Source organism: Vicugna pacos, chromosome 16 (assembly GCF_048564905.1).
Source record: "Vicugna pacos chromosome 16, VicPac4, whole genome shotgun sequence".
NCBI classification, from domain to species: Eukaryota; Metazoa; Chordata; class Mammalia; order Artiodactyla; family Camelidae; genus Vicugna; species Vicugna pacos.
Window position 1 is genome coordinate 32,578,613 of NC_133002.1, and position 9,427 is coordinate 32,588,039.

General features: G+C 39.4%; 1 pseudogene; it reads right to left on the reverse strand.

The window, feature by feature from the left end:
• Positions 1 to 6,847: 6,847 nt before the first annotated feature.
• Positions 6,848 to 7,769, reverse strand: LOC140686367 (olfactory receptor 1G1-like; annotated as a pseudogene).
• Positions 7,770 to 9,427: the final 1,658 nt, after the last annotated feature.

The window sequence follows — 9,427 nt, forward strand, 5'->3', positions numbered from 1 at the left end:
TCTGAGAACTAAGTCTTTTTTTTTAAGCAATAACCTAGTGATGCTGTGTCTATACCTTGCATGACACTGCTCTGAGTCTGTTGTGTAGTCAAATGGCCTTAAAGACACTCACCCCTCTGCAGTGTGACCAGGTGGTGAGGGGAGAATGTGGGGTCATGTGGAAATGTATTCCACAACTGATGCTGGAAAACTGGTCTTTTGTACTTCTAGGCTGGCTCCCTAGCTGCCTGACCTTGAAGAGGGCACACATCCTTCCCGGGCCACCTCATCTCACCCACGAAGCCTTTCTCACAGGTTTGAGAATCATGTGACAGCACTTTGAAACCTATAGAGCACTCAAAGGGTTGGGTGAATTTTTATATTATCTTTAAATACTAAAGAATTTGATTATACGAATGCTCTTTGAAAACTTATGAGTATGTTTCTGAGAGAGAACATGGAGAAGAGAGAAGATAAGAAAAGGAGAAAAGAGAGAGAATGTGAGCCTGTGACCTCCAGACCTTACCCTCTGTTCAGTGCTGCTCTCAGAGCAGCCTGGTTCTACTGCCTCCAGTTCCCTCCTACATAGGATGAAAATTCAGTCAGGACCCTAAGACACTGATTTCTAAACAGAACTCAAGTGATTTGTCCTATTGGCTAAAGTTAAGAAGGAGAATATTGGTGCCTGGATCTTCAGTCCTTGTAAATGAGGAGACAGAATGGAAGTCTGTGGATGCCCTGATGAGGACAGGGAATCTGAGAATTGATACTTAGATTCAGGTTCATGAAGAAAAAGGATGCAGTAGGAGCACATCACGCCTACTTACCAGTTTTGAGGAGGCCTTAGGGAAGAAATCCCATGACAGCTTGTGATGAACCTGGATAATTGCTTCAACATTAATATCCGTAAGAAAGGGTTTTGGGAAATGAGTCTTACTTACAGGGGATAAGCCAAATCCATATTGGGAAGCCTTCCTAAAAAGTTTCCTTCTCCTGTATACAAACCATAATTTTAAAGACTATACTTGAATAAAAAAAATAAACAAATAAAATTGTAAATTTTTAAAGTTAAAAAAAATAAAGGAGACGTTACACATGTGCTCCTGCCTATCTCTGAGTCATCAGGGGAGTGGAAAATCTCAAGCACTAAATTTGAACTAGAATGAGCCCAGATTGCTAATGACCCCAAATACCAAGTAAAAACAATTGAAAAAATACTGTTTAGAGGAAAATAATGTCACCCTAGTCTTCAAATTTTTTATATTAATTTTTTTCAAATAACATAAAACACAAGACCAAAGAGAAGTAGACACAAGGAAGTAAGATACCAAGAGCAAGAACCAGAATGTGAAAGGCATCTAGGGACTCCAGGTAATATAATAATCAGACAGAATGAAAAACAATGATATTTACAATGTTTATGAAATAAAACCAAGCCTGAAAATTTAGGTAGGAGTTTTTACAAACTGAAGAAATATGAGTAACTAGTCCTCACGTTAAAAAAAAAAAAACACATTTTCAGCACTCCACAAGTCCCCTCATGTTCTCTTGTAGTCATTGTTCCTGCAAGTCATCGTTCCTAATGGCATGATTTAGTTTCACCATTTTTGTACTTTACATAATTGAATGCATGTAGTTGGTACTTTTTTGTGTCTGCTTCTTTCACTCAGCATTATATATATGAGGTTCATATATATTGTTGTACGTGGTTGTAGATTGGTTATTGCTGTGTAGCATTCTCTTGTGTGGATATCACATTAAAAAATCAATTCTCCACTGGTGAGCGCTAGCAGTTGCTTTTTTTTTTTTTTTTTTTTTTTTTTTTTTTTTTTGCCTTTTATTAGTAGTGCAGTACACATATCTCTTGGGCATTATATACCTAGAAGGTGAATTTCTGGATCATTGGTCTGCCCAATGTCTAGTTTTAGAGCTAAACATTTCCTCCCATTTCTTGCCCCAGTTTTCCTTCCCTTTAGCAGTGTGTGAGAAGTCCAGTTATTCCACATTCTTAACAACATGATTTAATATTTTCCCATTCTTTTCATTTAAGCTGTTTTGATGTGTGTGTTGCCATCTCATGATGTTTTAAATTTGCATTCCCTTGATGACTACTGAAGTCAAGTATCTGTTCATATGATTATTATCAATGCATATATCTTGTGTAAATTGTCTATTCAAGTCTTTAGCGCATTTTTCTATTAGGTTCATCTGTCTTTTCACATTGACTTGTAATTACTTAATTTTTCCCTTTTTTGGGGGGGTTATTTATTTATTTACAGGAGGTACTGGGGATTGAACCCAGGGCTTCATGCATGTTGAGCACGTGCTCTACCACTTGAGCTATACCCTCCTCTGTGTAATTATTTATATACTGCTGCTCTAAGTCCTTTGTCAGATGTTGCAGTAAAGAATATCTTCTCCAAGTTTGTGAGTTGGTTTTTACTCAATTGATGATTGAGGAACAGAAGATTTTAATTTTAGTGTAGTTCAATTTATCAATTTTCATTTTATAATTATTGCTTTTTGTATCTTGTCTAAGAAATCTTTGCTAAATCTTTAACAATGGCCTCCTATATTTTACTCAAATGATTTATTGTTTTATCTTTAACATTTAGCTCTGTTATTAATCTAGAGTTGATTATGATATTAGGGGGAAGTAAAGGTCAAGATATATTCCCTCCCACAAATGTTGATATCCAACTGATCCAGTCCCATTAATTGAAAAGACCATCCTTTCCCTGCTGTATTTATCATTAGTCAGATGACTGGACCTACGTGAATCTGTCACTGGACTCCATTCTGTTCCATTTGTTAGTTGTCCATCCTTGTGTCAATATGCCACTCTTTAATTACTGTATCTTTTAATTGCCTTATTATATGGTTTAAATTCTTTATTCTTTGGTATTTCTTTGGCTGTTTTTGGCTCTCAATTTCCATTTCCATTTTGGCTTTTTAGTTTCCCCAAAAGACCTACTAGGATATTGATCTGTGTTGTATTGAAACTAGATTAATTTGGAGGACAATGGGTCTCTTTGCAATACTGAGTCCTCTAAATTTTGAAACACGGTACACTTCTCCATTTTTTTGTTTATCTCAGTAAATAACATTTCATAGTCTTCAGAGTAAATGTCTTCCGTATTTTTTGCTGGATTTATTTTTATGTATTTATTGCCTTTTATTAAATTAAAATTGTATATGTTTAAGGTGCACAATGTGAAGTTTTGATATACTGAAATGATTACTACAGTCAAGCTAATTAACATATCCATATCCTCATTTAGTTGGCACTTTCTTTCATGGTGAGAGCACCTGAAGTCTGTTTCTTTAGCAAATTTCCAGTATATATAATACAGTGTTATTAACTACAGTTACCATGCTGTACATTAGATCTCTACAACTCATTACTCCTACATAACTGCAACTTTGTACTCTTTGAAAACATGGCCCCTTACTCTGCTACCTCCCCACCCTTGGTAACCACCACTCTACTTTCTGCTTCTGTGAATTTGACATTTTTAGATTCCACCTATAAATGAGATCATACAGTGTTTTTCTTCCTGTGTCTGGCTTATTTCCTTTAGCATAATTTCCTTCAGGTTGGTCCATGTCACAAATGCCAGAATCTCCTTCTTTAAAGCCGAATAACATTCTGCTGTATGTGTGTACCACAATACCTTGATCCATTCATTCATCGACAGACACTTAGGTTGCTTCCATATGTCACGAAACGAGGCTAATTTGATTGATGTGCCGCAAGCCAAATGCTGAGATGCCAAGGTCTGAGGCAGAGAAAAGGTTTATTCGCCAAGCGAGGAGAACCAATCTCAAATCCACCTTCCCCAAGACAAAGGGCTTGGGATATTTGTGGGATAAAGCTGAGGCATGGGGAACATGGGGGAAGGTAATTGGAGATAAGAAAACGATGAGGTAATCATCATTCTACGCAGACACAACCAAGCTACATGCTTTTCCATAGGACGCATGTCCAGAAAATGGCTTTTGGATGTCAAAAGTTCACCAGTTGAACATTCACGCATGTTCAGTTGGAGGGTGGTGGTCCCAATCAGTCTGAACTGGACACAGCTGACTCCACGTTCCAGAAAAACAACTTGAGCAAACATCTTAATGTTTAGACTATGTGACGCTTGGAGGACATGCCAGTTTTTTGTAGCAACAATGAAAGCAAACTTGATCAGTGAAGGCAGGTTACAGGTTTAGTAGATCTGATGATTGCCGTTGGCTTCGCACATCTTGGCTCCTGCAAACAGTGCTGCAGTGGCATGGAGTGCAGAATTCTCCCGGGTACTGATTTCATTATCTCTTGAGTATATATGCCAACAAGAGAGAGTGCTGGATCACATGAGTTTTATTTTTCATTTTTTGAGGAAACTTTATTAAATAAAATTTTATTAAATTCTCTGAAGTATGAAGGATAAGTTAATGATTTAGAAAATTTGATGTAACCCTAGATAATAGGAATAATTTTCCATTTTCAGTACTTATGGAGAAATTGTCATCTTTACTAATAATTTTATTATATTATATATTTAGTAAGCTAGTAAAATGAATAACAACAGTGAAGCAGTACTGGTGAGACCTTCACAAAGTTTTATTTGCTAGCAGTTTGGCAGTGTGGAACATGAGCTTCAAGACTGTCTGTAGTCTTTGTAGATGTATTTATTTTTAAGAATGTAGGCTAGAAGAAGAATTCACACAATAAAGTAATGATTGTTGAAATGCTATTTTTTAGTATTAAAACATGATTTAATCTTCAAACAATACAGTGGAACAATCTTTGACAAAACTGTGGGGTAGGGATGTATTGGCACACCTTAAAAGGTATAATTATGACAAACACAAAATCTGTGTTCTTAAGTGGAAATTACATATACAAAATATAAATTTGAAAGAGTAACACAATTTAAAAAGTAGAACTGAAATTATTGGTGAATATTAGACAGTGAAAGATGCATCACATTGACAGCAGTGAATTAGGAGGAAACATGGGGTGATACAAACCTGGATATTTAAGTAGGTAAGTCACATTTAAGCACCCAGTAAGCATGGTATCAAAATTAGACTAAAACTTTCCCTGCGCATGAATCCCAGTAAGTAGATAATCCTACCTTAAATCCCTCAATGTTCTCCAAAAGAATGATTTAAGCACAGGATGCCTCCTGGTCTCAGAGTGCAAACTGTAGGCAGTATCTTATCAGCAGTGTTTGAGAGTGAATTCACATTATCTGTTGCTTCCTTACCTTCAGTTTCAACAAGAACTACCACCACAATAGCTAACATTTATTGAAAATGTACTAGTCTAGGAATTAACCTTTACATGCTCACATGCATATCTAATTTATCACAGACAAGGTGTTACATACATCATCCCATTCAAATTTCCCAGTGACACCATAAGATAGGTTATACTCGCTTTGAAAGGTTAAGTAGTTTCCCAGGGCCTCACAGCTTACAGGTGGCTAAACCAAGGTTTGAACTCGCTTCGGTCTAACTCCAGAGCTAATGCTGCCTGCCACTTTGCTGTATTATCTTTCCACGACAGAAGGAAGTTCAGCTTACTGTAAGGCACATAGGGAGCAGGTAAGCTAGCAACAGCTGATTTTCACCAGAGAAGATATTTTCTACAGGAATCACAATCTAATGTTATCGAAGTTTACAGCCGGATACCTAGAGGGAAAGACAAGAATGAAAAATACCACCCTGTATATCACGCTTTTCATTTTCCTATAAAATCTAATTGGTTTTGGTGTACCTTACTGTATGTGTATGTGCCCCAACTTTTATTGACTTAACTTTTTAGTAACCATCAACGATAATCAATGTATTATGCAAACATTGGCCGGAGTTGATCTTGGGAGATATATAGGACACTGTGGGCCATATAAATTATGAACTGATGATGGTGGGCGTAAGTGCCAGGAGAAATAGTTTGAGCTTCATTCTTCAGGCAGTAGAAAACCACTGGAGATTTCTAATGGGGTTGTGATCATGGCGATATCATATTTTATGAAGATTAACTTGATTGTGGTGTGCAGAATAGATGGAATGGTGAGAGACTGGGGTGGAAGAATACTTAGGAGGGTTTCAGTCATTCAGTAAGAGATTTGAAGTGCTCATAAAATCATCCTTTCCTGACCCCTAACTTTTATGATCGCCACCGTGCCAGTGGGTTTTAGCACATCTTAATGGTGCCAGGCATTATGCCAAGTGGTAAGCTTCAGTGCTGCAAGGATGAAATCGACTTGGAAAAAATTTCCCCAAAGATAAAAATGAAGGTTTCAAGTGCAAAGGTGTGTTAGGAGGAATGAAGATTTTAGATACCTGGTAAAATATTGCAGTAGGTCTATCTAAAGAATCCACCCCATCAAACCCTTCCCAGCCCCAGTCTTCTTTCAGCCTGGCAGGTTTCACAGACCTGGGGAGTCCCAGTGTTAAAATACTGTTGGTAGGGATCCAGGTCACCAAGGTCACAGTGGTGGTGGCAGGAAGTTATCTTGCCCTGGAGTTTATTCTTGGCTACATACAATAGCACAACCAGATACTCCCATGTTTGGGTCATGTGCTATCCCAGGTTATTTCAAAAGATCCAAGCACATCCTTTATTATTCTATAATTCTGGATGGCTATAATTTTAGAACATTATGGTTATAAGAACTGAAGCTAATGATATTGACCTGATGCTGGGTTTGTTCTGATGCAGTCCTGTAGCTTAGGCATGAATATTTCAAGTTCAGATCACAGGTCCTGGAAGTGAGGTCTCCACTTTTTTTCCCTCTCACAATCTTCACTGCTTACTTGTGGTGAATGTAATTGCATGGGGACTCCCGTATTGGATGTGGGATCACTACCACTAAAGAAAGTGAATTTTCCTAGCTCAAATTAGCTTTCTCAGGGAAGATTTGATGTCTCTGGTCCTCAAAATATAGATAAACGGATTCAACATCACGGTTACCACTGTGTACATCACTGATGCAGCTGTGTCCTTCTATGCTGAGTGGTTTGAGGGGGGACTGAAACAAACACAAAAGGAACTCCCAAAGAATAGAGAGACCACAGAGAGGTGGGAATTGCAGGTGGAAGAGGATTTCCGCTTTCCCTGCACTGAGGGGACCGTCAGGATCATCGAGAAAATGGATGCATGAGATAACCAGGCAAGACCCCCTACAGTGAAGATCACCGGCTCACTGATGAAGGGGTCCATGCAGGCAGACTCAGAAGGGGGCTGATTTCACAGAACTGTGGGATCTCATGGGCTGCACAGGACAGGCTGTTCATCAGGAGTGTGTGTAGGAGGGAGTGGAGGGCATTCATGATCCAGGATGCAGACACTAGGAAGACGCAGAGACCATGGCTTATGACCATGATGTAATGGAGTGGGTGGCATATGGCCACGTAGCAGTCATAGGCCATGACAGCCAAGAGAAACGCCTCCAGCATCACAAACAGCATGAAAAAATACAGCTGTGATAGGCACTCTGCATATGAGATGACCAGGCTCTGCACCCGTTGGTTGGGCAGCATCTTGGGGACTGTGGTGGAAACAAAGCAGGTTCAGCCAGGGAGAGAGGTTGCCCAGGAATAAGTACATGGGAGTGTGGAGTTGAGCATCAGCGATGATGGCCAGAATGATAAGGTTTCCCACCACTGTGACCAGGTTCATGGACAGGAACAGCCCTAAGACAACCCTGCTGCTCTGGCTGCTGTGAGAACCCCAGAAGGAAAATTTCTGAGACGCTGGTCAGGTTTTCCCATGCCATTTGTCTGTAAGCCGAAAGTTGGGTTAACTGAATGAGATTAGTGAGTCCTGGATTGTGAACTTGGAAAATTATGCAATATGCCTACATTGATTCTTTTTAGTGCGGGGTTGAATCATGAAATCTTTGGTATTCAACTGCTTGGGACCTACCAAAAAATGGCAGTTTCATATAGTTCACCTGAATATTTGCAAATGCCTGTGCCTGGTGGCATGGGAAACTGACAATTTGTTTGCAATGGGAGAAGAGGTTTTTTTGTTTGTTTAACTTTATTATATAAATATTAACCCAATACCTGTATTTTAGGGGCTAGGCTGGAGGTGTTGGTTTGCACAACTCTTGTGGTATTTGTGTGGACATTATGACATTAATCCGTTCTGAGAGTCCATGGTTAAATATTCTTTAGTGTATTTTCCCAGTACTTCAAAAAGCATAGCTACTGGAGAAGGGGATTTCCAATTGGTAAAAATATATCTAATGCTGAAATCATTATCACCACTATCTATACAGCTCATCTGGCCAGAAACCTGGATATCATTATTGACCCATTTTTCTTCCTCCCTGTGTGTATCCAAATACCACCAAATTGTGGCAATGTACCTTCTCAGAATAGCTGAAATTTACCCCTTTCTTGCCGTTTACCCACTTTCCTCGGTCCCAGCTGCCACAGTGAGGACAGTATCATTTGTCACTTAGAGCTAGGAAGTTTTCTCCTTGCTTCCTGGCACACATAACTGCCATCTAGTCTCCTCACTACAGAGAGGATGAGCTTTCTACAAGTCGTATCTGATTTTGTTGCTCCAGCTGAAGAATCCTTCCGGTGCCCCTCATTCCTCTCAGGATAAACTCTAGACTTCTTAACATGGCCCAAAGGCTCTTGATCATGCTGGCATTTGTAATAAATGATTCCAGTTCCTCATAGGCCCCTCTCTTCCACACCACAGCACATGCACCAGTTATACTTTCCATTATTTAAAAGATCCAGATACAGTCTCACCTTTGGTCTTTTGCCCATCTTATTTTCTTGGGCTGAAATAGTCTTCCCTCTCCCACTCACCAGACTAGCCAAACCTCAGATTTCAGCTTAAATGTCACTTCTTCCAGGAAGCCTTCCCTACTTACCCTCACATAAGACTCAGATTCATGCCCCTCGTGCCCCTGGGGCTTCCGCCATCAGAGCATGTGTCACTCTGGATTGTGACCATCTATTTACCTGTGTCCCCCATTCTACTGTGAGCACCACTAAGAGCAGGCAGAGAAGATGCCTATCTTGCTTTTTGAAATCTAACATTACTCTTGAGCCTGGTACAGCACAGGTGCTCAGTAAATACCCATCATCTGAATAAATAAGCCCCAAAGAATAGAAAGATATGGAGAACATATCAGCCAGAGGGAACAGCCTAAACCTTTCTGTTAGTGGTTTCACCCTTAGCTTGGAGTTAATAAAGTCCTGGCTCTAGAAATGTGTAGGAAACATGGTTACTGAGACATAAATTTCCAGCGTTCTGAGGTTGATTCTGGCCATTTTTGCCAGTTTTTGGTGACTTTTCATTTGATCACTTTTGGTCATCAAGTCAAAAAAAATAAAGTTTGGTGACTTTTGATCTGAGCTTCCCAGTGAATGGAAGAAATGGCATTTGCAGAGGAAGGGACTGCAGAGAACTGGCTGGTGGATA